A 15,822-nucleotide genomic window follows, 5' to 3' on the forward strand; every position below is an offset into this window, starting at 1 on the left:
TGTTCCACTGAGGAACCGCTCTAACTGTTGGAAAATTCTTCCTAATGTCTAGACGGAAACTCTTTTGATTTAATTTCAACCCGTTGGTTCTGGTCCGACCTTCTTGAGCAACAGAAAACAACTCGTCACCCTCCTCTATATGACAGCCCTTCAAGTACTTGAACATGGTTATCATATCCCCTCTCAGTCTTCTCCTTTTCAGGCTAAACGTACCCAGCTCCTTCAACCTTTCCTCATAGGACTTGAGAACAAGGGTTTGACACCCATGCTCTAGGGGAAAAGACTTGTACTGTACCTGCCTTTTTTTTCCTTATCAGAGCTGAATGTAGCCGGGGGGGGGGGGGGGTTAGTTTTGATCAGAGAAATGATGCAAAGAGAATATTTCATCTTTTTTGCCCTTTGCTCTCAGTCTTTAAGGGTTTTTAGGACATCGATGATCTCTCTTTTATGAGTTTATTCAGTGCCAGATTTGTGGGGCTGGTGGGAAATGCAAATAGCTCAGAAGAATGTGGAATATAGTATTATGAAGCTGGCATCCATGTCCAGAAAAAAACAACCCAACTGTTTTAAAAAAGATGCTTTTGCTGTTAAAACAAAACCAGCCAGCGCTCTCTCTCTCTCTCTCTCTTCTCTCTCTCACATATAACAATTGCCTGGAACATTTAGAACCACAGTGAACAATGAAGTACAGTCTGTTAGAAATAAGTCATTACCCACCATCAGCGACTTTCAAATGTCATGAGACGCTTTGTTGTGCTCGTTCCTGTGGTAATGAAGTCTAAAAGTTCTTTTTTCTTTGACAGTTTCTCCCTCCTTTTCTTTTCTTCCCCCCTCCCCACTAAGTACATCTGCATTCCCTCTCCTCCCCCCACCCCACCCCAGTATTGAGCAGCGGCAAATCAGCTTCTAAATTGAAGTGCTCAAAACCTTTATTTCTGAAAAGCCTGAATGGTGTCCATCAAAGCTAGAGTCTTGAAAACATTCCTTTTAAGGTACTCATTGAATGCTCTCATCCGAAAGGGGGGGAAATGTCAGATTCACACTCATTTAAATAATTTGACAGCTTCCACGAAGACACCTGATGTGCATCACATTCAAGTGTCAAAAAGAAAGACAGAGAAGATGAGCCCCAGAAGAAAAAAAAATCAGGATTTGTATTCAGCTGTTAAATGTAATGCATTATAATCCCATTAGTACCCCAAAACTTTAAAACTGAGAATAAATTTGCAGTGAAAATGCTTTTAAATTTGAAAACTCTCAGGTTGGTTCCCCCTCCCTTTTCTCCCTTCTCTGCTGATACTAAGAATGATGGTTGCCAGATTTAAACCCCTGGAATTCAGTCTTCTCTTGAGCCAAAGCAGACAGAGAGGGAACCGAAAGAGAGGAAATTAATGGTGGAACTCCACTGAAGAGGGTCCAGGTTTTAAAACATTTTCACACACCAGCTTTGACATGGCTAAATCCATATTTTTTTTCTGTTTAACGTTGCTGGGGGGCCCAAATCCCACCAAGAAGTGTGGGGCTGACAATAATAGGTGTGTGTGTGTGGGGGGGTGACCATATGATAACAGAATGTATGGCCCCTTCCAACTCTATGATTCTATGATTCTAAGTCATACTAAGCTCTTGGGTACTTGAGAAAATACTGACTGCTCCAGCTGTAAACGGGGTTTGGGGAGGGACTTCAATGCCACAGAGTCCAATTGCCAAAGTGGCCATTTTCTCCGGGTGAACTAATCTCAATCAGCTGGAGATCAGTTGTAATAGCAGGAGATCTCCAGCTAGTACCTGGAGGTTGGCAACCCTATGCAAATGCAACATGGTGTATAAAGGTAAAGGTCCCCTGTGCAAGCACCGGGTCATTCCTGACCCATGGGGTGACATCACATCCTGACGTTTGCTAGGCAGACTTTGTTTACAGGGTGGTTTGCCAGTGCCTCCCCCAGTCATCTTCCCTTTACCCCCAGCAAGCTGGGTACTCATTTTACTGACCTCGGCAGGATGGAAGGCTGAGTCAACCTTGAGCTGGCTACCTGAAACTGACTTCCATTGGGATCGAACTCAGGTCGTGAGCAGAGCTTGGACTGCAGTACTGCAGCTTACCACTCTGCGCCACGGGGCTAGCAGCCCCCTTATTAAGATACATGCCCTCTGCCATATCTCAGGCAGTGGGGTTAGGAAGGAGCTCTGCATCACATCGGATTTGCCACTCAAGAGCAGCCAGTACAGAGCTAGATGGACCAGTGGTGTGATTCTGGATAAGTGACCTTCATAGTTTCTTGTGTGCAGGGTGCCCAGTACACACAACAATTATAGTTGTGTCCTGGGCACACAGTACATGCAACACAGGCAGCATTGTTGACACGGGGCAGGAAACCATTATCCACTGGCCTTTACCCACTCAACCATTATCTACTCAAAACGTTTCAGGAAGCCGACAGGGTTAACCCGAGTCGAGGATACTACCTGGGTAAACATTCCTTGTCTCATAAACAAATGTTATCTCTAGGTTTACCAACTCCTTCTTGGGAAATACCTGGAGATTTGGGGGTGGAGCCTGGGAGGGATGGGGTTTGGGGAGGGGAGGGACCTCAACAGTGTATAATGCCATAGAGTCCACCCTCCAAAGCAGCCATTTTCTCCAGGGGAGCTGATCTCTGCTGTTTGGTGCTCGGTTGGATTCCCAGGAGATCTCTAGCGCCCACCTGGAGGTTGGCAATCCTAGCTGTCTCACCAGAATTGTCCTCCTGTGCAATCTGCAAATAAAGCATTTTCCTCTTAGCCTTAAGGACCAGAGCTCCTTTGTGATCAGCGTACTACTTTCTTGTTTGTTTATCAGCTATAAATGAACGAGTCCACGATGCTGTTCTGGAGGTCATATCAGTTCCTGAAAGAGTCTTAAGGCAGTGCATTCATTTGGGTGGTTACACAGTCCTTGGAGGGGAGGGGGCCTTACTGTGGTATCTGATTTATAGGATGGGATCCCCAGAGGAGGAAAGCCGTTTGCACAATCAAGTTCAGATAACCGGTAGGGTTGTTTACACTGAATTATGCAGACAGGTCAAAGGACAAACTGGATTTTTTATTGCTTATCAAGGGGGCAGAACCTCAGCAATCCACAGCTGGGGTACTGCAGAAGTTCTGAATTCTCGACAAATTGTAGTAATTAAGCTGTGGACGAAGCTAGATTTATACGACTGGGCTGGTCCTGAAGATCATCTAGCCCTAACCCCTGCCCAGTTTCGAAGCAGCTGGGGATGTTGGACTGCGGGGCAGCTGTGTGCCGCCATGGAAGGCGATAAGAGAAGAACCAGAGAAGACACTTGGAAATCAGATGAACTAAAGAAGCATCTTAGGGGATCTCTGTCAGATAGTCAGTCAGATGACAAGAGACGTTGCAAGAGAAAAACTGCGGGAGAGAGATGGCCGGGATGCTGATGACTACAAAGGTTCTTTGTACAAAGAACAAGAAAAGGACAGAGTAAAATCAAAAGAAAAAACAGGAGAAAAGGCATGGTTTAAATCAAGCGAAAGGCATAGGGAGGAAGGAAAAGAGAGAGGAAGAGAAAAAGATTATCCCAGAGAGTGAGAGAAGAAGAAGGTTTTTGTATGCTGACTTTCTCTACCACTTAAGGCAGAATCAAACCGGCTTACAATCACCTTCCCTTCCCCTCCCCACAACAGACACCCTTTGAGGTAGGTGAGGCGGAGGGAGCGTGATTTGCCCAAGGTCACCCAGCTGGCTTCGTGTGTAGGAATGGGGAAACAAATCCAGTTCACCAGATTAGCCTCTGCAGCTCGTGGAGGAGTGGGGGAATCAAACCCGGTTCTCCAGATCAGACTCCACCACTCCAAACCACCGCTCTTAACCACTACACCTTGCTGGGCTGACAAGGATGGGGAAGAGGGACATGTGGCCAGGGCACATAAGGAGCAACCCCTCCATGAAGACAGGCGTCATAGGGAGAACAGTGAAAGGCAGCAGAAAGAAGATGGTGAAATAAAGAAGAGAGACCACAAGCACAGTGAACACAAAAGCCAAGGGAAAAGCTCAAGGCATGAAGATGAAACTGACCATCTACATGAAAGGAGTTCAAACAAAAAAATGAAGAACCAGGCCAAGAGTGAAAAAGAAGATTCAGGACAAGAAGAGCAGATAAAGGACATCGCTAATCCCTCTTACTCTGACGCAGATTATGATAATTATTCAGTGAACTACGAGGAAGATTTTGAGGATTATGAAGTACCTGGAAGTTGGCAACCCTACCTGTGATAGTCCTGTTGATAGATGTTGGAAGCTAGTGAGGAAGGGGTTCTCAGCTAGATTTGCTAGAGATCCCAACCCCCAGGTGAGGTCTGTAGTTCTCCCAGAATTACAAGAGATCTACAGACTACAAACATAGGATCCCTTGGAGAAAATGGTTGCTGTGGAGGGTATGGCAGGGGCGTCAAATTTAAGTCCTGGGAGGCAGATCCGGCCTCTTGAGAGCTTTTATTTGGCCCGTGAGCCATCCGAGGCAGCCCCCCGCCCCCAGTCTCAAATTGTCGATGATCAAAGACTGTTAAATAATAAATAAATGCTTGTATTTTAAGTAAGTAAAAAAAAATATTACTAATTGGCTTTGCCTGTGTCTTCTATAAAGTTTGTATCTCCTGTACCTTGCATTAAATTTTATAGTACACAAAGTGTACTATACTGACAAAGTGACATTTATGTCATATCTGCCCCTCGTAACAAATGAGTTCGACACCCCTGCTCTGTGGCATCGTATCCCTGCCAAGCTCTCTTCCCTCTGCTCCCCATGCTGCACCCTCCCAAACCTCCAGGAATTTCCCAATCTAGAGTTGGCAACCCTAAACTGGCCCCAGATTCAAATCAAGGGATACCCGGCTGCTTCCAGCTTTCCCTTTGATGGCTCCATTAATATCAGCTGGAAATTATATATTAACCTCCTCCAGATCTCTTGTTGATTGGAATATGGTATAACTAGAGAACAGAAACAAAGATGTTACCCTACAGTGTGTATTTGTGCGCTGATTAGAAGAATTGCTAATACAATCAAGGAATTGTAGCCTCATGGGAAGTAATCGGAACAATCTCCCCTTCACTTTCATAAGATTGTGGTTTTGTCTGGGTAAAGGCAAGGCCTGTCCCCACTAACAAACCAGTCTGCCTTTAAATTGGAAGGAAGCTTTCCTGGCACCTCTATGATACAAGTCCTCCCCCCCCCCACCTTTTCTCATTGTACCACTGACATCTTTATTCAGGAATGAAAGCTCTGAAAGGATCAGGTGAATGGGAAAGACAAATGTAAAGTACCCAAGAAGGTGTTCTTGGGATGGAGCGCTTAATGCAAATAAAATAACGGCTATCGTAAATATCTTTACACAGAGCCTAGAACCTAATTTCTTGCAGGGCTCAAACCCTTCCTCGGAAGCAGGAAAGCTGATTTTTCTTCTCTTGGATACTGGCTTGTCTGTTTCATATAGTATTTTTTTTTGCCCTGGCAGACAAGAAAATTTGTGTATGTGTGTAAAGTGCCATCAAGTCACAACTGACTGATGGGCCCCCCCTAGGGTTGCCAGGTCCCTCTTCGCCACCGGTGGGAGGTTTTTGGGGCAGAGTCTGAGGAGGGCGGGGTTAGGGGAGGGACTTCAATGCCATAGAGTCCAATTGCCAAAGGCGGCCATTTTCTCCAGGTGAATTGATCTCTATCAGCTGAGATCAGTTGTAATAGCAGGAGATCTCCTGCTAGTACCTGGTGGTGGGCAGCCCTAGGCCCCGCAAAGGGCTTTCGAGGCAAGTGAGAAGCAGAGGTGGTTTGCCATTGCCTTCCTCCGCAGAGTCTTCCTTGGTCTTCCTTCCGGGCACTGACCCTGCTTAGCTTCTGAGATCTGATGAGGTCAGGCTATAATGCCATGCTGCCTTCCCTCCCAACTTGAGGAATATATAAATGTACATAGATTTAAAAAAAGAGAGAGAGATGACAAAGGGGTAACATAACAGAGGTTTATAAAAATATGAATGGCATCGAGAAAGTGGGCAGAATACTTTTAGTACCCTGATCTTCGTTTTGATTTTGCATGCCATTTCCGACTACTCATCTATCTCTACTATCTACTATTAACAATTCTTTGTGGTGAGAAGCTAAATTCACAACTGAAGTGCCCTCAATAAAGGTTTTTTTTACCTGTGGCACTATAAACTGCCCCTGTGGATTCCAGGTGCAGGAATCCTCCTTTTAGACGTGACACCCGTGTAGATAAACGCATGTCAAGAACCGCCCCCCTCCTCTCTTTTCATCTTTCTTTCCTTTCACTTAGTCTGCATAAGCATGCACACATTCCTCTAAATGCAACAAGTAACAGCTGGCGGCATTTAGCTCGTTATCTAGTTAAAGGAACTCCGATGTTCCTGGCGAGGGGACTCTGTTCAGACCTAACGCATGCGCAATAGAGAATCGCTCGCTGCCAAAGTTGCGGAATTGTTGATTTCAATAGCCAAGAATGACACCAGGGGAAAATTAGAAATGTATCTTTATTGAAGACAATTGTTAGAAGTGTATAAAAGTTGATCAATGCTGAACTGCAGTATGATTCTTTCTGCAGTGTGATTCTTTTGGTTTTGGATGGAGAGACTTCATCCCAGCTTGTACTGTTAAACTGGTACCATTAAATAGCATAAGCTGTAAAAGTAATTCCTGATTTCCAGTGCGTTATCCTTGATCAGATCTACCACACAACCGGCCCTGAAATAATGCGCTCCGACAAAGTTGTAAAAAGAACTTGCTGGGATATCAACAAATCCAACGAGGCCTATAGTATCTTTTACTCGAGCACGTGTCAGAGTTATATATCCCAATTTACCAGAGAGACGTCATTCTCTGGGCAGCTAGAAATCCCTGACCAAATATTCCAGCTCTTTGAGCATCTTCGCTCTCAAGGCCTGTAGTTCAAACCAGGAATAAACCTTGGTTTGAAAGAGATTGCCGGAATATGTTTAGGGAAATCCATAGATTATACAGGGCATTTAGGTGGTCCAATTCTGAGAGGTTACTGACCTCCCTAGCGGCCAGAAAGAGGCAATTAAAAAAAAAACTAATTCATTTCAAAAAACAAAGTGCATTAAAAAGAGGGATGGAAAAGATTGATTATAGCAATAAACATTTATGATAATTTAAATTTTTGGTCCTTAGTTAATAAGGGCCTGGGGGTTACTTCTAGTGTACAATGTCACATTCCACCCAAGCGAGTGGAAAAATTATTTTGAAAATGTTTTTGGCAATGTCTTGACATCTTTAGACAGTAATATTTATAGCTCGTCAGATAACCTTTCTTCGTAGCCCCCTATAGCAGAAAATGAGATAGTCTATCTCAGTGGTGGCGAACCTATGGCACGCGTGCTAGGGGGGCACGCAGAGCCCTCTCTGTGGGCACGCGTGCAGTCACCCCAGCACATCTAGAGAGTTGCAAATCCAAGGCAAAACCTCCCATGCATTTTGGTCATTTGGTCCCTCCCCTTGCCCGCCAGCCACGCTAAGACCCTGCGGGATCCGCCTGGGCCTGCCTCCTGCCTTCCTTTCTCCCCTGCTTCCCGGAGCCTCCTGATGGGCCTCTGAGCAGCCGAGCGGCTCTGGAGCAGCAGCAGCAGGCGGCGGGGCAGGCATGGAAAGGCGAAGCCGGAGGCTGCTGCTGCCGCTGCTGCTGGCCGCCCTGGCCGGCACGCAGTATAAGAAGTACAGCTTCTGCGGCTTCCCGGCGGCCGAGCTGCTGCCACTGAAGCACGCCTACGCTTATGTGCTGGAGCAGTACGAGGGCGAGGGCTGGAAGGAGAGCGTCTGCGCCCTGGAGGTCAGCCTGCTCCTCCACCGCCTGCTGTGCAACAGCGAGGCACACTGCCACCAGGAGTGCGCTGGCGGTGGCAGCGAGGCACCGGGGGAGCCCTGGCTCGGGGAGCCGGCCTTTGGAGAGCCAGGCCCCGGCGCCACGCCAGACGAGGGGCTGGCTGAGCTGGAGCTCTTCAGGCGCGTCCTGTGGCACGCCTCCTGCCTGTGGCACTGCAAGCGCGGCCTGCCTGTCTTCCAGCTCCGCTACCTGCCGGCTGAGACCCTGCGCGACTTCCAGCGACACACCCCTTACCTGTACCTGCACTACGCACTTTATAAGGTGAGGGGCGCACCCCCTGGAGACCGTCCGGCTGCGTGATCCTGTGCAGAGCGACTCCGCTAGCATGGGATGAAGTGGGGATGTTAATGTTTCAGTTGTTTTTTCTAAACTAAAACCTCAGTATTCATGTTAAATTGCCGTGTTGGCACTTTGCGATAAATAAGTGGGTTTTGGGTTGCAGTTTGGGCACTCAGTCTCTAAAAGGTTCGCCATCACTGGTCTATCTCATCTGCAAACTAAAATCTGGCAAGGGTCCAGGCCTGGATTTTATTGTCAATGAATACGGTGAGTTGGAGCAACATCTTGGCCCCTTTTTTCTCACATATCTGTAAATACATATCTGTATTTCTCACATATCTCTATTCCAAAAACATGGCTCAATTCAATAATAATCCAATCTATTAAAAAAAGGAGACTATGCCCAAAAACTATAGGCTGATCAGCCTCCTTTCCTGTTTAGGTAAATTATTCACCTCCCACCTACTAACCAGATTTCGAACTTGGTTGATAGACAATGTGGTATGGGGGCATGGAGGTAGGGGATTCTCTGTCTGGGGCCTCAGGATGATTTTCAGTAGACCCCGATTTCACCTTTTGGTTGAAAGAAGAAGAGTTGGTTTTTATATGCCGACTTTCTCTACCACTTAAGGGAGAATCAAACCGGCTTACAATCACCTTCCCTCCCCCTCCCCACAACAGACACCCTGTGAGTAGGGTTGCCAACTGCCAGGTAGTAGCAGGAGATCTCCTGCTAATACAACTGATCTCCAGCCAATAGAAATCAGATCACCTGGAGAAAAATGGCCGCTTTGGCAATTGAACTCTATGGCATTGAAGTCCTTCCCCTCCCCAAACCCTGCCCTCCTTAGGCACCACCCCAAAAATCTCCCGCCCGTATCAGGAAGTTCTTCCTGTCAGGAAGTTCTTCCTAATGTTTAGCCGAAAACTCTTTTGATTTAATTTCAACCCATTGGTTCTGGTCCTACTTTCTGGGGCAACAGAAAACAATTCAGAAGTCATGTTTACCGTGTGTAGAAATCCAAAGTGTGGGCAACCCAGCCGTCTACATTCCATTGCTTTTGTTTTGACCGCCTTTTGAAAAATGCAAAACAATTCTCTTCCAGCAACCTACAATTTCTTCTACCACTCAGGCCGCTAAGGGATTTGTTTTTTTTTTTGTTTTTTTTGTCAAGCATGTTTGGCCTTGGTGTCATCAAGGACATGCCTAATTGCTTCAGTGTTTTTCATCCTTAACTTTTGAAAATATAATAAAAGGCTTTAGAAGGAAGACACAAACAGACTCCTGAGATAGGCAGCCACTGATCTTCAATAATAATTGAAAACGCACACAAAGGCACATATATATATATATAAGACAAGACCATGTCAAGGCAACACACAATTGGATCCTATAAAGGAAACTCATAAAAGCAAGATAATCAATCGGAACAGAGCCTATGCAAACAGAAGTGGAACACATGTTCGAACACACATGAAGCTGCCTTCTACTGAATCAGACCCTTGGTCCATCAAAGTCAATATTGTCTACTGTGACCAGCAGCAGCGCTCCAGGGTCTCAGGTAGAGGTCTTTCACATCACCTACTTGCCTAGTGCCTTTAACTGGAGATGCCGGGGATTGAACCTGGGACCTTCTGCATGCAAAGCAGAGGCTCTACCTCTGAGCCACAGCCCCTCCCAAAGCCAAGTGACACGAAAACCTGCTTGCAGGTGGCGGTCGGGGGGGGGGGGCGAGGCCTGTAAATCCACATTAATCCCTTGCTCCCCATGAATGAAAGGCCTCCTGCAAGGGGCCAATGACCCCCCCCCCCCACATCACAACCCGAAACAAAGGTGGTGAACAGATGAAGCTGCCTTCTACTGAATCAGACCCTTGGTCCATCAAAGCAGCAGACCCCCATAGTACAACAACAACAACAACAACAACAACAATAATCAGCATCTACTGGGGACTGGGAAGGGGGACAACTGGGGGGGTGTTGTCAGCAGGATCCTCCAGAAGAACCACTGCAATTCGGAGGGCAAAGTGAAGCAAGAGCTCTGTGTAGAGAATAAAAATGCTGCTATCACACCTTTGTACAAATCTATGAGACCACACTTGGAACACTGTGTGCAGTTCTGGTCGCCACACCTAAAAATGGATATTGCAGAGCTTGCAAAGGTGCAGAAAAGAGCAACCCAAATGATCCGGAGGATAGAGCAACTGCCCTATGAGGAGCGGTTAAAACGCTTAGGGCTGTTTAGCTTGGAAAGCAGGCGGTTAAGGGGAGACATGATAGAGGGCTATAAAATTGTGCATGGTGTGGAGAGAGTGGACAGGGAGAAACTTTTCTCCCTCTCTCATAATATTAGAATGCGGAGTCATCTGCTAAAGCTAGAGGGTGAGAGATTCAAAACAGATAAAAGGAAGTATTTCTTCACACAACACATAGTTAAATTGTGGAACTCCCTGCCCCAGGATGTGGTGTGATGGCTTCCAACTTGGAAGGCTTTAAGAGGGCAGTGGACATGTTCATGGAGGAGAGGGGTATTCATGGCTACTAGTAAAAATGGATACTAGTCATGATGCATACCTATTCTCTCCAGGATCAGAGGAGCATGCCTATTCTATTAGGTGCTTTGGAACACAGGCAGGATAATGCTGCTGCAGTCGTCTTGTTTGTGGGTTTCCTAGAGGCGCAAGCTGGGTACTCATATTACTGACCTCAGAAAGATGGAAGGCTGAGTCAACCTTGAGCTGGCAACCTGAAACCAACTTCCGTTGGGATTGAACTCAGGTCGTGAGCAGAGCTTGGACTGCAGTACTACAGCTTACCACGCTGCGCCATGGGGCTCATTTCACTCTTTTATAAGCTCCTGTTAATAACTAGGGTTGCCAGCTCCAGGTTGGGAAATACCTGGAGATCTGGGGAGGAGGAGGGCGGGGTTTGGAGAGGGGAGGGACTTCAATGCCATGGAGTCCAATAGCCAAAGCAGCCATTTTCTCCAGGGGAACTGTTTTCTATCGCCTGGAGATCAGTTGTAATAGCGGGAAATCTCCAGCTGCCCCCTATTCAGACTTAGAAGAACACAATCATTAAAAAATTCTTTGGTTAAAATGGATCTTTTACCAAGCAAACAGAGAGTTAATTTGATTGGGCACTACAGCTGTGGCGCATGCGCAGTATGTAGATTCAATTTACCCATCAAGGAAATCAGCTCTACTGCTTTTAAATTTAAATATTGTCTCAATTTTTTCAGCAATTGTCTTTCAAGAAATCTTGTGTACGCAATTCTGTGCCCATGTTCACTTTGGTACATTGGATCCACATCTAGGCAATTAAAACTTCGCATCGGGGAACACAGAACGCGCATACACGTGCGCACCATGGAGGCGCCCCTCACAGGACATTTTGTAGAGAAAGGGCACACAGAAGATGATTTACGTTTTTTTGTCTTGTGGAAATATAAACAGAAACCGTATCATAGAGAAGATATTAACAAAATCCTACACAGACAGGAAATGAAAATGATTTTTTTATTCAAAACATTAGCTCCGGCTGAACTGAATAACGAATTTGATTTGGCATGATTTCTTTAAGTCATTTGGCTTGTTAACACACATCAGCTGAACTATGATTTTGACCTGTATAACGTTATGGGCATACAATGGTTATCTCAACCTCATTTGAGGAAAAGAAACCCAGCAGGGTTCGCTCCACTTGAGATTATGGTAAGACGCATTTAGATTGACTTGCAGGTACCTTTATTGTGTCCTTTAAAATTTTTGATATTAAATGCACTCTTATAATCTTTCAGAGGCCACTGGCCCTATGAAATGCAGGTTATTATTACAAGAAATCCATTGTGATCTTTACATGTGGCTGTGGTAAGCAAATACCTTTACAAATTGACACTTGTTGTATTAATGTACTAAAAATGGCAATGTTGAGTGCTTTTTAAATGTGTTGTTACAGAGGCGTTCATGCCCTTAAATGCAAACACTGAAGAATAACTGAAGAAGCTTTTGCAAAACAACTACCGAACTAGAGGTGTCGTCTGCTGTGACTGAGGAATTTTGTGTTATTCAGGACTTTTGTATGAATTATTGTAAGGTGAAACTAACCTAAGCAGAATTCAGGACTTTGATATTTATTTTGTTCCATACCTTTGTATGTAAAAACAAGCAGTGTTTCTGTTGCATTTTGTTCTGTTTACCTTCTACAATGAATTAACTAGACTTAATGAATTTACATTGTGAGCTTACGTGCTGATATTATTGTTCAGTTCAGCCACCTGGAGCTTGGCAACCCTAGTAATAACACAGCCTTACATCACCACCCAAAAGTTTCCAAGGATCCTGCTGCCCCTCATCCCCTTGGGGAGCCCTTGCCATAAAGCAGGGGTGACTGCAGAAAAAAACACAGGCTGTTATTGATGCTAGCTGGGCCACCTTTAATGAAGGAACAACCAGTAGGTGGCAAGCTGAAGACATATAGGGAGAAACGGCCTTTTGGGAAAGGGAAGGGCGAATGCTGAAGACACAACAGCCGAACTACTAACTTCCAAACCTTATTATAGGCCACAGTAAACTTTCCCTTTCATACGGAATATGGGAACTGGAGAATGTGGGGTGAATGCAAATGGTGCTCTACTCAGGATTGCTGTTCAGGTCTGCCCTTTCCCCCAACGCCAAGGGACATTTCCAAACACGCCTTGGCCGAGCCCCCAGCTCATAGCCAACAAGCAGTTGCTGTGGCTACGAAACCAATTTTTTCCCCCTTTTCTGCACAGAGCTGCCACCATCCAGCTTGGCTTTTGTTTGTATTGAGGAGTGACGGCAGAGCGTCTTTTCTTTGCTTCAGGATAAAACCAGGCCAAAGGTTGGCTCAGTCATTAGATTTCGTAAGGGCTTTGGAAACACTGGAACAAGGAGGGCCGAGGGGGGGAAAAGCCTCCGTTTCAGGCACTCATTAATGGCGATGGTCAAATGATAACCTCTTTGGGACTTCTGGCGCTTAGCTGTTCTTGAGGACGTCCACCCTTTGGCAAGGGCCCAAAGGACACGTTTTCCTGAGTGACGTAGGCCACGAGCCTCTTTGGTGGGGTGGACCATAACAGAGAGTGAGTATTTAAGCGACGAAGATGCTTTCTGGGCCACCAGAGGTCTTCGGAAGATCTCAGCAAGGGGAACACCTTGCTATCTGGAAGGGACAGCGAACGCTGTTCACGAGCCGAGTCTCTCCTAGTAAAGTAAGTATACAACTCGTGTGCTTTTTTAAAATCTTGATTGCAATGTGCGAGGGAACTGTTATTACTCTGTCTGATGACATGTATAGGGTTGCCAGCACCGGGTTGGGAAATACCTGGAGATTTTTGGGGCGGAGCCTGAGGAGGGGAAGGGGGGGACTTCGATGCCATAGAGTCCAATTGCCAAAGCGGCTATTTTCTCCAGGTGTCCTGATCTCTATCGGCTGGAGATCACTGGTCATAGCAGGAGATCTCCAGCTACTACCTGGAAGTTAAGCAATACAAAAAACCTATGCCATAAATAGGATTCCTGGAAGTTGGCAACCCTATATCCAGGAGAACTGATCTGTACTGTCTGGAGATCAGTTGTAATAGCAGGAGATCTCCAGCTAGAACCTGGAGGTTGGCAACCCTAGACATGCACCTTTTTATTGACGGTATTTTAAGACATATTTAGCGAGGGCTGTCGCTCAGCAGTAGAGCACCTGCTTTGCACTCATAAGGTGTCGGGTTCGGTCCCTGGCATCTGAAGTTAAAAAGACCAAGTAGGAGGTGATATGAAAGATCTCTGCCTGGAGAGCTGCTGGTGCTCCGAATAGACAATACTGACCTTGGTGGTCCAATTATCTGAACTCAGTATAAGGCAGATTCATGTGTTTAAATACTTCTTTTCAGCTTTGAGGATTTCTAGAGTTGTTCCCAAGCAAATTAAAACTGATATCCACAGTCTCTTTGAAAAATGAAAACATGGCAGCAACAAATTAGGAATTATTGGATTGTAAATCATATATTTCAATGTTTTTTTATTATTTTATTTTGTAAGCCACCTCGGGCGCATTCCTGGAGGGGTGGAATTAAAATGTTCTAAACAAACAAACAAGAGCCAGCATGGTGTAGTGGTTAAGGTGTTGGACTAGGATCTGGGAAAAACTAGGTTCAGATCCTCACTCACGCCATGGAAACTTGCTGGGTGACCTTGGGCCAGTCACACACTCTCAGCCCTGACCCTGGCTAGTATTTGGATGGGAGACCTCCAAGGAATACCAGGGTGTGAAATGGAGGCAGGCAATGGCCAACCCCCTCTGAACGTCTCTTGCCTTGAAAACCCTACAGGGTCGCCATATGTCAGCTGTGACTTAATGGCAAAATGAACAAATAAATGCATAACGAAAAACTGATAAAGAGCACTGATGTGTTTTTTTTAATCACACACACACAAACGAACATACGCATGAAGCTACCTTGTACTGAATCAGACCCTTGGTCCATCAAGGTATGTCTGTCTGTCTGTCTGTCTGTCTGTCTGTCTGTCTGTCTGTCTGTCTGTCTATCTATCTATCTATCTATCTATCTATCTATCTATCTATCTATCTATCTATCTATCTATCTATCTATCTATCTATCTATCTCTGCTCATACAGCTAAAGCCTTGAGCAGAAAATGAAGGCGTAAAAATGCCTTAGTGTTAGTCTTTGATATTTAATTGTTGCCCCTATAAATTTTGCCACAGACAGAGTAACAGAATCATTTGTATCTGACAGTAGCCACCTCACCTGCGCCCTCGTACTGCCAGATGCCTCGTTGGACATTTCCATATTTTTAAATAAAGGAGTAATTAAACCGGTCCTCAGCTCATTAAATATAGGACACTTCATGATCATTTGTTCGATAGTTTCAGCTTTGTCATGTGAGCATCTACAGGTTCTGCTTGAGTATGGCACTTGAACACATGAACACATGATGCTGCCTTATACTGAATCAGACCCTTGGTCCATCAAAGTCAGTATTGTCAACTCAGACTGGCAGCGGCTCTCCAGGGTCTCAGGCAGGGGTCTTTCACATCACCTACTTGCCTAGTCCCTTTAACTGGAGATGCCGGGGATTGAACCTGGGACCTTCTGCATGCCAAGCAGAGGCTATGCCACTGAGCCATGGCCCCTCCCCAAGCAGTTCATTGTGAGTGGGTAGGGTTGCCAGGTCCCTCTTCGCCACTGGTCCCTCCCTTTCTCATATCTGCCCTCCAAAACTGCCGAAGGATCCATCAAAGCCAGTACTGTCCACTCAGACTGGCAGCAGCTCCCCAGAGTCTGAGGCAAAAGGTCTTTCATAGCACCTCCAACTTTGTTCGTCTAACTGGAGATGCTGGGGGACTGAACTTCGGATGCCAAGCAGATGCTCTGCCACTGAGCCACAGCCCCACCCAGGCTTGGTGTAGCTATTGTTTCACCCACGATCCGGTTTGCAACTAGGGTTGCCAACCTCCAGGTGCGAGCTGGAGATCTGCTATTACAACTGGTCTCCAGCTGATAGAGATCAGTTCACCTGGAGAAAATGGCCTCTTTGGCAATTGGACTCTATGGCATTGAAGTCCCTCTCTTCCCTGCCCTCCTCAGGCTCCGCCCCAAAAA

The sequence above is a fragment of the Euleptes europaea genome, chromosome 2, assembly GCF_029931775.1.
Source record: "Euleptes europaea isolate rEulEur1 chromosome 2, rEulEur1.hap1, whole genome shotgun sequence".
In the NCBI taxonomy this organism is placed as follows: domain Eukaryota; kingdom Metazoa; phylum Chordata; class Lepidosauria; order Squamata; family Sphaerodactylidae; genus Euleptes; species Euleptes europaea.